The sequence below is a fragment of the Sapajus apella genome, unplaced genomic scaffold, assembly GCF_009761245.1.
Source record: "Sapajus apella isolate SASKATOON/1434 unplaced genomic scaffold, GSC_monkey_1.0 scaffold25, whole genome shotgun sequence".
Lineage (NCBI taxonomy): Eukaryota > Metazoa > Chordata > Mammalia > Primates > Cebidae > Sapajus > Sapajus apella.
The window spans coordinates 15,178,198-15,193,108 of record NW_022436965.1 but is presented as its reverse complement, the minus strand read 5'-3'; the positions used below and the strand labels follow the sequence as shown (position 1 = coordinate 15,193,108).

Sequence of the window (14,911 nt, the reverse complement as noted above, 5' to 3'; positions counted from 1 at the left end):
ACACACACACACACACACACACACACACACACACACACACACACACATTCTCTCTCTCTCTCTCTCTCTCTCCCCCCCTTCCCCCCGCACAGCCTATTGGTTCTGTTTCCCTGAAGAATGCTGACTAACACAGCAATGAAGGATTGCCCTCTGGTAATCAAATGCACGAAGGAAGAATGGTGGTCAGAGCCAGTGCAAGAGCCTTGATCAAAGCTGGGTGAGGACTGACCCATCGCAGAGGCGGTGGAAATGGATATGAGGGCACTCATTGGAGCGGTTTGGAAGGCAGAACCTGAAAATGGATAGGAGTAATTTTGGTTGGCATGGGAGGAAGTCAGTCAGGAGGTTATCCCTATTTTAGCACTCAGCATGCTCTACTTTGTGTCAGTGACTCTTTCTTCCATGTCCCCCAGGTCCCATCAAGATTGAAGGTTTGTTGATGACAGTCAGGGCTTTCATCTTTGTGTGCCCCTCAGCCTTCAGCACAGAGCTCTGGCCAAGTGAGTGCCATCTTAAATGTTAGTGACAATGAAGTGACCCCAGGAGGATAGGGTGGGGCATGCAAATCACATGGGTGAGGGTCTGTTTGTCACTGTGTGGGCATGCCACCTGGCACCTGAAGTGAAACTCTCTGCAAAGCACACGTGTGGAACAGAGGAGCCTGTGTGGGAAATCCCTTCTTGACACCCATGAGTGGTCACCTCATTAGCATCCCCAGAACAGTAGAGGGAGGGAGCCTGATCAGTAACAGGAGGCCACAAGGGTCCTGCTACTCATCCTGTTCTGGGCTGGGGAAGACAGACCAGTCAGGATTCGTGCTGAGGGGAGCCCAGGTTCTGGCCACTCACCGGCCTAGGACTCGCCACCTATGCCCATCACATGAGCCATAAAATGATGTGGAAGTTATCATTGGTGATAAATTCTCAGGGTCACCTGTAAGGGCATTTGTCTGGCAGGATGAGGGCTAAATATTGGCTCCTTTTATATTTGATTTACTTTTTTTGGAAAAAGTAATGCATGTAGAAAACTTTTAGAATATTTGAAAGTCCATATAATTAAAAAGATAAATAAAAACACCCATTGTCCCACCACCAAAGATAGCTTTTACCAAATTTTCATGAGTGTAAGGCAGCATGTCCTTTCCATACATATCAGGTGTATATATTATTTATCATCTATATGGTGTACCATATTCATACTATACATACAGCCATTACCAAGTAATGGTGCTTTTTATTTCTTCAGTTAATCACTAGGGTGCACTTCTATCCTCATATGTAGGACGTCCAGGATCTCATCAGATGCTCTTTTTTCTTCCATTGTTCTGAACACCAGGGGGTCACTCCGTCCAAAGGGAGCCAGACTTTTGGCTCAAACACAGTAGGTGACAAAGCAGGGTCTAATCCAATGAAGCTTATCTTTCTTGCTGCCGCATGGTATCCCTGTTGAAAACTATTTGCCAATTCCATGGCATCTTCAAAGTTCTAGGATATTGTCAGGACTGTTGGACCCACACTTAGGCGGCAAGGTTATAGCTCTCTAAGTTCACACTCTCACTGTCAAACATTGTTCCCAAAGGACTACCATGGGTTCAGATGGCTGCACTGTGAGCATCTTTCTGCCTCAACCACACACTCTCCCAGACTTGATTCAAACCCATAAGCCTCAGGCTCCAGAAATGAGTCTGAGTCCCCAGCATGGCATCCCTTCACCCTTCTTGTCTTTGGGGCCTTTAGAACCGTCTCCTACCAACAAAACATGGTCAGGCTTCTGCTGCTTCTGTAATTTTGACTCTTGGGTAGAAAGGTGTAGGAGTCTAGGTTACTTACTTTTCAGAAGATTCCAAATGCCGTATGCAAATGGGTTCTTCTTTTCCCCAGAAGTCAGCTCTGCATGTGGAGGAATATTTGTCAGGCTACAAAAGGTTTAATTCTATTGTTCGCCAAGGAATGTGCCAAACAACTAAGATCTTCTCTAAGGTGTCAGAGAGGACACTACAATAGATGGTTATATGACTGACTAAAAAGTTAGCTGATCTCTCACCTAGGAGGAGAATCGGGCCGTTTTGACAGACGCTTACATGGGGCTTTCCCTTTGGAGCCGATAAAATCTATTGCTCTCCCCACCCAAGTGTTGTCCTGGTGATTTGGGCCTCTCTGACTCAGTAGGCAGGCTTGGAAAGCCAAACATTGCCTCCTAGGGCATTGATGGAGTGCTCAGCTCAGCTCTTGCAATCATCAGTTAAAAACAATGGAAATGCTTCCAAACCTCAGAGCTGAGGATTCACTCTGAATAATAATTTTATGTGAAATTGACGTGCTTTATGTTCAGACTATATCCTGCGTCTTGTCGCTTCTTACCACCCAGGTTCAGGCCACTGTCATCGCTTATCTGGACAATTACAATAACCTCCCAGTTGCTGCTTGCATGCTTTCCCTCTGTTGTCTGTGCTTCACGCAGCAGTCAGGATAGATGGCTCAAAGACCTCCAGTGCCTTCTAACAACACACTAGAATGATATCCACACTCCCCACTGAGGCATGTGGACCCTCCAGCGTGTGACCCCTGTGAATCTCTCCAATCTTACCCCTTTCTTTTGTTGCTCCAGCTACCTACTTTTCTTGCTCTTCCTTGAGTAACCACACCTTTTTCTTCCTCAGGGCTTTTACTTGTGTTTTTCCTTCTCCCCAGAATGTTCTTCCTCCATTTCTTCATATAGTTCATGCTCTCAATTCATTAAAAGATGCTCAAAAGTCACTTTTGTATAGAGGACTTTAAAAACAGACACTACCTCCTGACTAATGTCCTTCCTTGCCCCCACCTGTGTCCCTGAATCACACAATTTTTCTTCGTAATTTTTACCATTACCCCCCCACGTTTTATACTTTATTGATTTGTTTCTTTATGTGTTGTCTATCTTTCTGGCATTAGAATTGAAGTTCCTTGAGAAAAGGCCACATTTACCCTTTCTGTGGTAGAGTCCACTGGTCCTAGGGCAGTGCCTGGCACATAGTAGATGCTTAATGAATGTGTTGTACATGAATAAATGAATAAATGAAACTGTTTCTCAAATCAAATACTCCTTAATCTATTGTTTCTCTAATCTTTTGGGTTTATAAACAGGAATGGTTAGCAATTTGGATAGGGTTGGGCCAGATAGCCCTGTTTCCTATGACACTGGCTGGGGTTATTCATTAATCTGCATTTAGCTGGTGCGTAACATGGGCTGGGAGATCCAGGAAGGCTTCATTCATATGTCTGGTTCCTAGATGCTCTCTACTAGGCCTTTTTTTCTCTGCATGGCTAACTGGGCTTCCCTACATCATGGTGGTCTCAAGGTGATTGTACTTTTTACATGGTAGCTGACTTCTAAGAGGGAGCAGCAGTCCACACACTGATTTCTAATATTACCTACTAGCTTTATGACACTGGGAAAATTATTTCCATTCTTTAAACTTCCTTATAGGTTTAAAGTGATATCTTTATAAGAGGAGAATGGAATCCCAGAACTTTATGACCTCTTTGCTAGGGACAGGGTGAGAATTACTTTTCTATTCACTTCCTTTCCACTTATTAGAACTATTGCTAAGTGAGGGATTTCTGACCAAAAGTGCAAGAAAAATTGCCATTTCAAAGCTTTATATCATTTAGCCTGGAAAATTCACATTTAAGGACCAGCTTGTGGTTATTGAAGGCAAAGCCCAGGAGCATGAAGTAAGACTAAGGGGATCTAAAAGTGCTCTGCATAACAAAGTGACAGAAAATTTCTGTTCTCTAGCCCTGGAGCTGAGAGAGAGAATGAGAGAAAGCTTGCAGTGGGAGGTTGAGATCCCAGGTACATGGCAGCCTTAGGCCTAGGCTCTAGAAGAGGCGGGTTGGCGAGACTGTGATATTAAACTTCAGCCTGTTTCCTTTTCTGTAACTGCTTCCATTATCACCAAACCTTCAGGAAAAGCTTTGTATTGGTATTATGTGGAGGCCTAAGGAGAAGGGGCCATGTTTAACCTTGAATGAAAGAGGCGAGGAGAGAGGACAACATCTCAGGAGGGAGAGGGAGAGGGGAGGTAAGCGATGAGCTGACAGCAGGAATTTGAAGAACATTTAAGCCCATCTTAGAAATACTGGAGAAAAGATTAGACTTCTCTGGTGTAGTATATTATGTAGGGGCTCAGGCTATTTTACTGGGGAAGACTGACCCCAGGATGCTAGCTAGTAGTGTTGAGGATATTCTGATTATGCATAAAATACTTGGCCCATTACTGACTAATCTTACATGGTGACTTCTGCTATTATTATTCAGAGTTGAAATAACTTGCCAAGGGAAATCAAGTTTGGTGTGGCAACCGGCATTCAGAACCAGGCTTATCTGACTCTTAATATCTTCATTTTTTTCCACTCTACCACATTTCTTTCAAAAACTAGGTACTTGCTACTAAGTCTTTATTCAGAGTATTAAAGTCAAATGAAGCACCTGGTGGTAACTTGCAGCCAAGTTAGATGATGATGCACCCTAGCTCACCCAAGGCAAGGCAGGGGCATTTTGGGAGCTGGCTGGGGATTGCCCAAGCACAATCTCTCTTATTTTGGGGTCAAGTCTCCAGAGAGTATGAGGCTCTAAAGTCCGTCGTTCCAGCACTTCTAAAATCTTGTTTATATGCTAATTGTACTCCACCTTCAGCTGGGGTTCTATCATTTGTCAAATAAATAGCTTTGATAATGAGAAAAGAAACTAGAAATGCAAATGAAAGGAGACAAAGAATGTGAGTGAGCTGGAGCAAGTTTAGAGGAAACTTATAAATTCCTGCTGAGAGCCACGTTGTCTCATATGTAAACTCACACCTTTATTTTTATTTATTCTGGCATCAAAAGCTTTCCTTGCATTAGTATTGATACTGCTAATGTTTTATGGGATGTAGAGGTCATAGTCACATTGAAATCCTCCTTCAGTGAATGGAGTATTCTTATATTTATTGAAACATATACTGAATTTGAGTCAGATTGCCGTTTACCCTTACCAAAGACCTGAGAATTCTTCAGGGGTGTTGGTGACCTTTAGCGCACCTACCATTGTTAACATACACTCCTCTATGACCCCAGAGAGTGAGACTCTTCAATCCCTTTTTCTTTTTTTCTTTTTCGAGATGGAGTTTCACCCTTATGCCCAGGCTGTAGTGAAGTGCCTCAATCTTGGCTCACTCTGCACCCGGGGTTCAAGCGATTCTCCTGCCTTTGCCTCTGGAGCAGCTGAGATTACAGGCGCCTGCCACCACGCCTGGCTAAGTTTTGTATTTTTAGTACAGATGGTGTTTCACAACTCCTTTCTCTTAACTGAGACCTAGATCTTCTTGAAGACCCAACTTCCTCCGCAGTCTCCACCAATAGAGGTGACTCATTCCATGCAGCCTCCTCCCCGGAAAAAGTTGCTGTTTTCCAGACTCCCACCTCCACCTCCAGAGCAGCACTCATTAACCTTCCCATGGAAGCTTTTTTTTTTTCTTTTAGGTCTTATCACCTCACTTATATCATGTTCTTTCCTCCTGGTCAGTGACATCAGCCTATGTCCTAGTTAGTTCCTGTATTAGGGTTCTCTTAGAGGGACAGAACTAATAGGATATATAGATATATATGTAATAAACTTATATATATGGGAGTTTATTAAGTATTAATTTACATGATCACAAGGTCCCACAATCGGCTGTCCACAAGCTGAGGAGAAAGGAGAGCTAGTTTGAATCCCAAAATTGAATAACCTGGAGTCTGATGTTCGAGGGCAGGAAGCATCCAGCACAGAGAAAGATGTAGCCTGGAAGGCTGGGCCTGTCTCTCCTTTTCACGTTTTTCTGCCTGCTTTATATTTGTTAGCAGCTGATTAGATTGTGCCCACCAGATTAAGGGTGGATCTGCCTTCCCCAGTCCACTGACTCAAACATTAATCTCTTTTGGCCACGCCCTCACAGACAAACCCAGGATTAATACTTTGTATCCTTCAATCCAATCAAGTTGACACTCAGTATTAACCATTACAGTTCCTATCCTTCCTTGATGATTTGGGGATATCTCTCAGTCATTGTCCCCATTTATTTCCCACACAGTCCTAGGATATTTTAACATTTGTCAGGCAGTCAGTCCGGCAACCCAGTCTCCAAACTGCTAGACATTGTTGACTCCCGTGTATTCTGTTCCTTTCTTCATAAACCAACCTTTGCTTGGGCAGTACTCCATGATTCTTCCCTCTGATCCCAATGTCCGGTCCTTGAAATATTCTTCCATTGCACTTTGAACTCATATGCACTTCCTGTCCTTGAGCACTCCATTTTCCTCACATTTTACTAACACCTTTCTGACTACTTTTTTTCTGTATACAACCTAGATCCCATGGGTTATACAGAGATCTGAACCACTCTTCTGCAAGCATCTTTGATTCCTTTTCATTTTTTATGCTTCTGTTTTACCACCTAGTAAAATCCCAACCTCGAATCAGTGGTACTATTACTCCCTATCTCTTTTGTTCCTGCACTTGAGAAGAGAGAAAAATATACTGGAAAAATAGTCATATAGTCATACAGTTGGTGTTGGTGTGCTAAAAATTTCATGGTCTCCCATCTCAGCTTGTCCCTTAGCACTGCCTCTCAATCTTTTGTCTTTAGTAAACACATTCTCTCATTTCCTTCAATGACTTTCAAATATGTTTTTCAATCCTCATACTCAACCCCTATTTCTTCACTCACAGCAGTAAATCAAGGAAATTCAGTGTTATTTCTACCCTTGAATATAAACTTTTCCACATTTACCTCAAATGGGACAGATTCTTACCCAATAGTTGTGCCCAACCATTTTTCCTTGATAACAGAACCCTGATTTGGCTTAGATATCTGATACCCATGTTCTTCAGGGTGATGGGTTCTTGCCTAGCCCCAGTGGATTGATCATAATTAGTCTAGCCCAAAACTATGATTACTTCATTTCCTTTGCCAGCACTCGGCTTAGACATGTGAAAAAATTCTGGCCATTGAATGGAAGTCTATTGAGGGACGCTGGGAATGTTTTTCTCTCTCAAAAAATGGAGCCCATAGAAGAGCTCTTTACCCCCGTTTTGTTCTGAATGTAGACTGGAGCTACTGCAGTGGTCTGTTTACTGTGATGGGAGTAGCTGATGTGTTGACGGTGTTAGTACAGAAGCATGAAAAGAAGCTGAGTCCTTGATGATACTGTTAAGCCACCAAATTAGCCAACTATACCTGTGACCATCCCATTCCTTGACTTTTTGATGTATAAAGTAATGAAGTTTTCTTATTCTTTAAACTTTATGTGGTTGGTTGGATTTTCTGTTGCTTGCAAGCAAAATCATTCTAAATGCTACACTACCCCTTTTTTCCAGTCCCTAAAGTCACTCTCCTCTTTTAAAGATCAGTCTCTTCACCTGTTTTCTTAATCCTGTTGCTTATTGCTTTTTAAAAGACTTTTTGCATCATTCATCCCCCTTCCATCCTGTATCTTCTACTTCTCCTTCTAAGTCTGTCAACTTACTTAGGTTCTCCAATGTTAAAAGTTTCCCTTGAACCACATCTTCTAGTTTTCAACAAACCTCTCTTCTCTCCTTGTCATACAGACTTTTTGGAGTCTGTTGTAATTCTCATCTCTACTTCTTGACGTCCCATTTCTTTTCGAGTTACTGAATTTCGCTTCTGGTTCCATCATTCCATCAATATCATCAAGTTAAAGTTATTAATGAGGACTTGGGAGGATCATGGCAGACGGGAGGCAGTACTATATTGCAGCTCTGGATAGAGCAGCCTGCGGAGGCTTGCACTGTAAATTTTAGCCTCAGATCAACTGCAAGAACAAACCAGCAATCCTGAGAGGACCCACAGAGCCTCTGAGGGAAGCAGACTGCTCCTGCAGGACTCAGGAGAGACCCCAAATACTGTGAGTACCCCAACTGCTGAAATGGGAAAGGGAGACCTTCCTCTTCCGAACACACACTCCCTGCTGGAAAAGTTGAAGGTCTGTTTGCAGGAGATATCCCCCACTTTACCTGGAACTGAGTCAAGTTAGAGAGCTGAATCAAGCAAAATACAAGGGTGGAGGAGGCAGCAGGGAGGCCCTGGGAACTTGCTGAATCCCCAAGCAGCCCACTCCTGCCTGACACCACAGGGATCCATCAGGAGGGAGGCCAGAGGAGCAGGGGGTAAACCCCACAGGGAGAAGGACTTCCGTAGCTGAACTTTGTACCAATTTGAGTGAGCAAGAAACTCCTGGCCAGAAATTGGGGAGGGTGCAAATCCTGCTTGCAGATGTCACAGGCTGGGGAAGAACTAAAGCTTTTTTCTTTCATAATTGGGAGGCAAAAGCCTGGAGCAAGTTTTCAAGCCCACCCTCCACCTGGAAACAGACTTGAGGCTGTTGCCAGGGGCATGGTGGGAGCTGGGTGAGGCCTGTAAGTGCTGGCTTTCCCCCACTTACATGAAAACCTGCATGATTCAGCAGAGGCAGGAATAATCCTCCTAGGTACACAAGTCTAGTGACCTGGGAATCTAATCCCATCCCCCACAGCAACCACAGCAAGACCTGCCCAAGGAGAGTCTGAGATCAGACACACCTAGCCCTGCCCCCACCTGATGGTCCTTCCCTACCTACCCTGGTAGCGGAAGACAAAGTACATACAATCTTGGGAGTTCTAGAGCCCTGCCCACTGCCAGTCCCTCTCCACACTACAACTGATGGTCTCTGGAAAGTGCCACCTCCTGACAGAAGGCCAACCAGCACAAAAATAGAGCATAAAACCACCAAAACTAAGAACCCTCATGGAGTCCATTGCCACCTTTGCCACCTCCACCTGAACACGCACTGGTATCCACAGCTGAGATACCCATAGACGGTTTACATCACAGGGCTCTGTGCAGAAATCCCTAGTACCAGCCTGGAGCTGGGTAGACTTGCTGGGTGCTAGACCCAGAAAAGAGACAATAATCACTGCACTTCAGCTCACAGGAAGCCACAACCACAGGAAAAGGTGGAGAATACTACATCAAGAGAACACACCTCGTGGGACAAAAAAATCTGAACAACAGCCTTCAGCTCTAGACTTTCCCTCTGACAGAGCCTACCCAAATGAGAAGGAAACAGAAAACCAGCCATGGTAATATGACAAAACAAGTCACTTTAACACTGCCGAAAAATCTCGCTAGCTCACCAGCAATGGATCCAAACCAAGAAGAAATCCCTGATTTACATAAAAAAGAATTCAGGAGCTTAGTTATTAAGCTAATCTGGGAGGGACCAGAGAAAGGCAAAGTCCAAAGCAAGGAAATCCAAAAAATGACACAAGAAGTGAAGGGAGAAATATTCAAGGAAATAGATTAATGAAAAAACAATAAAAAATTCAGGAAGCTTTGGACACACTTTTAGAAATGTGAAATGCTTTGGAAAGTCTCAGCAATAGAATTGAACAAGTAGAAGAAAGAAATTCAGAGTTCCACACTGGGGTCTGTTGGCGGGAAATAGGGGAGGGACAGCAGGGGGTGGGGAGTTGGGGAGAGATAGCATGGGGAGAAATGCAAGATATAGGTGATGGAGAGGAAGGCAGCAAATCACACTGCCATGTGTGTACCTATGCAACAATCTTGCATGTTCTGCACATGTACCCCAAAACCTAAAATGCAAAAAAAAAAAAAAAAAAAAGAAAGAAATTCAGAGCTCCAACACAAGGTCTTTGAACTAACCCAATCCAACAAAGACAAAGAAAAAAGATTAAGAAAATATGAACAAAGCCTCCAAGAAGTTTGGGACTATGTTAAATGGCCAAACCTAAGAATAATCAGTGTTCCTGAGGAAGAAGATAGTTCTAAAAGCTTGGAAAATATATTTGGGGAAATAATCAATGAAAATTTCCCAGCCTTGCTAGAGTCCTAGACATGCAAGTACAAGAAGCACAAAGAACACCTGAGAGATTCATCACAAAAAGATCTTTGCCTAGGCACATTGTTGTCAGGTTATCCAAAGTTAAGATGAAGGAAAGAATCTTAAGAGCTGTGAGACAGAAGCACTAGGTAACCTATAAAGAAAGACCTATCTGATTAACAGCAGACTTCTCAGAAGAAACCCTACAAGCTAGAAGGGATTGGGGCTCTATCTCCAACCTCCTCAAGCAAAACAATAATCACCCAAGAATTTTGTATCCAGTAAAACTAAGCAAGGAAGGAAGATACAGTTGTTTTCAGGCAAACAAACGAGAGAATTTGCCAATACCAACCCACCACTACAAGAATCACTAAAAGGAGCTCTAAAATCTTGAAACAAATCCTGGAAACACATCAAAACAGAATCTCTTTAAAGCATAAAGCACACAGGACTTATAAAAATACAGGTTGAAAAGCAAAAACAAAAAACTGTTGCCAAAGTATGCAGGCAACGAAGAGCATGATCAATACAACAGTATCTTATATTTCAATACCAACATTGAATGTAAATGGCCTAAATGCTGCACTTAAAAGATACAGAACTGCAGAATGGATAAGAACTCACCAACCAACTATCTGCTCCTTTCAGGAGACTCATCTAACACATAAGGACTCACATAAACTTGAAGTATAGGGGTGGAAAAGGGCATTTCATGCAAATAGACATCAAAAGTGAGCAGGGGTAGCTATTCTTATATCAGACAAAACAAACTTTAAAGCAACAGTGGTTAAAAGAGACAAAGAGGGACATTATATAATGGTAAAAGACCTTGCCCAACAGCAAAATATCATGATTCTAAACATATATGCACCTAATACTGGAGCTCCCAAATTTATAAAACAATTACTAATAGACCTAAGAAATGAGATACACAGCAACACAGTAATAGTGGGGGGCTTCATTACTCCACTGATGGCACTAGACAGTTCATAAAGACAGAAAGTCAACAAAGAAACAATGAATTTAAACTATACCTTGGAACAAATGGACTTAACAGATATATACAGAACATTTCATCCAACAACCACAGGATACACATTCTATTCAACAGTGCATGGAACTGTTTATGTTGTAGGAAGTAAATGGTCTCCCGTATTGGTGGGAGTGACAGTCATTATTAGTTGCTAATCCTAGAATATTTACTCTTTCTTCTTTGCTGACGTATTTTATTTGTCTTCCTCTGATAATCTGCTTTCTTCAGCAGGGGCTGGGAGCTTCTTAGCCTTAGGGAACTGAATCTTTTTTTATTATTATACTTTAAGTTCTGGGGTACATGTGCAGATCATGCAGGTTTGTTACATAGGTATGCATGTGCCATGGTGGTTTGCTGCATCCATCACCCCATCATCTACATTAGGTATTTCTATCCCTCCCCTAGCCTCCTAAACCTATCCCTACCCTAGCCCCCGCCCCTGCTATCCCTCCTCTAGCCTCCCACCCCCCGACAGGCCCTGGTGTGTGATGTTCCCATTCCTGTGTCTATGTGTTCTTATTGCTCACCACCAACTTATGAGTGAGAACATGCAGTGTTTGGTTTTCTGTTCTTGTGTCAGTTTGCTGAAAATTATGGTTTCTAGCTTCATCTATGCCCCTGCAAAGGACATGAACTCATTGTTTTTTTATGGCTGCACAGTATTCCATGGTGTATATGTGCCACCTTTTCTTTATCCAGTCTATTGTTGATGGGCATTTGGGTTGGTTCCAAGTCTTTGCTATTGTGAACAGTGACACAATATACATATGTGTGCATGTGTCTTTATAACAGAATGATTTATAATCCTCTGGGTATATACCCAGTAATGAGATTCCTGGGTCAAATGGTATTTCTTGTTCTAGATCCTTGAGGAGTCACCACACTGTCTTCCACAATGGTTGAATTAATTTACACTCCCATCAACAGTGCAAAAACATTCCTATTTCCCCACAACCTCTCCAGCATCTGTTGTCTTCTGATTTTTTAATGATCACCATTCTAACTGGTGTGAGATGGTATCTCAATGTGGTTTTGATTTGCATTTCTCTAGTGACCAGTGATGATGAGCTTTTTTTCACATGTTTGTTGGCTGTATAAATGTCTTCTTTTGAGATGTGTCTGTTCTATCCTTCACCCACTTGTTGATGAGGTTATTTGTTTTTTCTTGTAAATTTGTTTAAGATCTTTGTAGATTCTGGATACCAGCCCTTTGTCAGATGGGTAGATTGCAAACTTTTTTTTTTTTTATTCTGTAGGTTGCTGGTTCATTCTAATAGTTTCTTTTTCTGTGCAGAAGCTCTTTAGTTTAATTAGGTGCCATTTGTCAATTTTGGCTTTTGTTGCTTGATTTTGTTGTTTTAGTCATGAAGTCCTTTCCTATGCCTATGTCCTGAATGGAATTGCCTAGGTTTTCTTCTAGGGTTTTTATGGTGTTAGGTCTTATGTTTAAATCTCTAATCGATCTGGAGTTAATTTTTGTATAAGGTGTAAGGAAGGGATCCAGTTTCAGCTTTCTGCATATGGCTAGCCAGTTTTCCCAATACCATTTATTAAATAGGGAATCCTTTCCCCATTGCTTGTTTTTGTCAGGTTTGTCAAAGATCAGATAATTGTAGGTGTGTGGCGTTATTTCTGAGGCCTCTGTTATGTTCCATTGGTCTATATCTCTGTTTTGGTACCAGTACCATGCTGTTTTGATTACTGCAGCCTTGTAGTATAGTTTGAAGTCAGGTAGCATGATGCCTCCAGCTTTTTTTGTTTGTTTGTTTGTTTGTTTGCTAAGGATTGTCTTTGCTATGCGGTTCCTTTTTTAGTTCTATATGAAACTTAAGGTGGTTTTTTTCTAATTCTGTGAAGAAAGTCAATGGTAGCTTGATGGAGATAGCATTGAATCTATAAATTACTTTGGGCAGTATGGACATTTTTACAATATTGATTCTTCCTATCCATGAGCATGGAATGTTTTTCCATCTGTTTGTGTCCTCTTGTATTTCCTTAAGCAGTGGTTTGTAGTTCTCCTTGAAGAGGTCCCTCACATCCCTTGTTAGTTGTATTCCTAGGTATCTTATTCTCTTTGTAGCAATTGTGAATGGGAGTTCATTCATGATTTGTCTGTTACTGGTGTATAGGAATGCTTGTGATTTTTGCGCATTGATTTTGTAATCCTGAGACTTTGCTGAAGCTGCTTATCAGCTTGAGGAGATTTTGGGCTGAGATGATGGGATCTTCTAAATATACAATCATGTCATCTGCAAGTAGAGACAATTTGACTTCCTTTTTTTCTAATTGAATATCCTTTATTTCTTTTTCTTGCCTGATTGTCCTGACCAGAACTTCCAATAATGTATTGAATAGGAGTGGTGAGAGAAGGCATCCTTGTTTTGAGGGCACTGAATTTTATTTGTGCTAAGCTAGTTAATATAATATCACTTGACAAATGACTGTTGAACTGAGAGCATATGGTGAAATTGTAGCCAATGAGACACAAAAGGAAGTTGCTTCTGATTTCAAAGAGGTACACGTTACAGATATATTCCCTTTTCTTCCTCTGGACTTTGCCTACTGCAGGTGATGCCTGGAGTTTGGAACCAGAGAAGATATTTAATACAATATGAGTAGTAGAAAAGAAAAAGAGAAAGGACCTGCGTTATTGATGATGTCACTGAGGCACCTAATCAGTCATATGCAGGACAGCCCTTCCCTGAGATTTTATCTGGGATTTCTTTTATTAGCAGCCAAGAGCATCCCAACAGGTATAGAGCAACTGAGGTTCACTCTGCCATACTGGCATCAAAGAACCAGAGTTGAAATCTCAACTGTATCACCAACTAGCTCTGTAACCTTGAATAAGTTATTTTCCTTCCAAGACCCTACCTCCTTATAAAAATACTTTATAAGGTAGAATTTCTAACATAAAAACACATGAAAATTATTATTACTATTCTATTTATTACTATTACATGATATATAAGAATAACAGCACCATAACCAGACTTTATCTTAAGCAATCTGCAGTGAGAATGCTTTCAAATCTTCCTGTGTTTCCAGGAAAATCACTGCATCCTGGAACATTTGTACCTTCCCTTCTTCCTAAGGGCACATGAGAAAAAGTCAGGCTGGCTATAGTTTTGGATAAGGGGAGTTCAATGAAATATGAAAGCAACATCTCCTGACAAGCGAAAGGGGGCTCATCAGATTGCTTTTGGGGCTAATGTTCCACAGGAGGATTTCCAGAATTTCACTACATATGTAGGGCTGCAACACACACCAGGTAACTTTTCTCTCCATTTTCCTTTGCTTTAAGAAGTGGAGAGCTCACAGATTTCAGGTGAAAGGTCATGTCTTTGATGCATGGAAAAGAAATATATCTAGGAGCCCAACTGTACTGTATTACTGAAAGCAGCAGTTCCCCAAGTAGAGATTTTTAAAGGGCTTTCTTCCATTTCATTGTTTCTGTCCTCCCTGCTCCCCTGGACAAGACCACTGTCAGTCTTTTTGGGCTGCTATAACAAAGTAGCACAGACTGTGTGGCATATACACAACAGAAATTTGTTTTTCACAGTTTTGGAAGCTGGGAAGCTTAAGATCTGAGTGTTTGCGTGATTGGGTTCTGGCAAGGGCCCTTTTCTAAGTTGTAGACTGTCTTCTTCTTGTATCTTCATAGGATGGGAAGAAAGTGAGAGAGCTCTTTGGGGTGCAGGGTCCTTTTTATAAGGACACAAATTCCATTTCTGAAAGTTTTACCTATTTCCCTTCCAAAGGCACCATCTCTCCATACCATCACATTGCAAGTTAGGATTTCAACATATGAATTTTGAGAAGACACAAGCATTCAGTCCATTGCAACTACTTCCTAAGCAGCCTCTGAGCACTGCAGGACTTGCTTTGTTTACAGCTATATCCATTTTATTACTCTTTTTGTTACAATAGTAGGGGCCAGAGGAGTTCTACATTTTGTGTTGTTTGTATTAGAAATAGC

The 14,911-nt window shown here is 41.8% G+C and overlaps 2 long non-coding RNA genes across 2 annotated transcripts in view; one reads left to right on the top strand and one right to left on the bottom strand.

Annotated features, from left to right (window-relative positions):
• Positions 1 to 5,892, bottom strand: part of LOC116560300 — a 7,809-nt gene extending 1,917 nt beyond the window's left edge. Inside the window, exon 1 of the long non-coding RNA XR_004272897.1 lies at positions 5,671 to 5,892. This is a non-coding gene — a long non-coding RNA (uncharacterized LOC116560300). The remainder of the gene's footprint in view (positions 1 to 5,670) is intronic.
• Positions 1 to 14,911, top strand: part of LOC116560297 — a 232,072-nt gene that overhangs the window by 38,193 nt on the left and 178,968 nt on the right. The gene's annotated exons all lie outside the window — the stretch shown is intronic.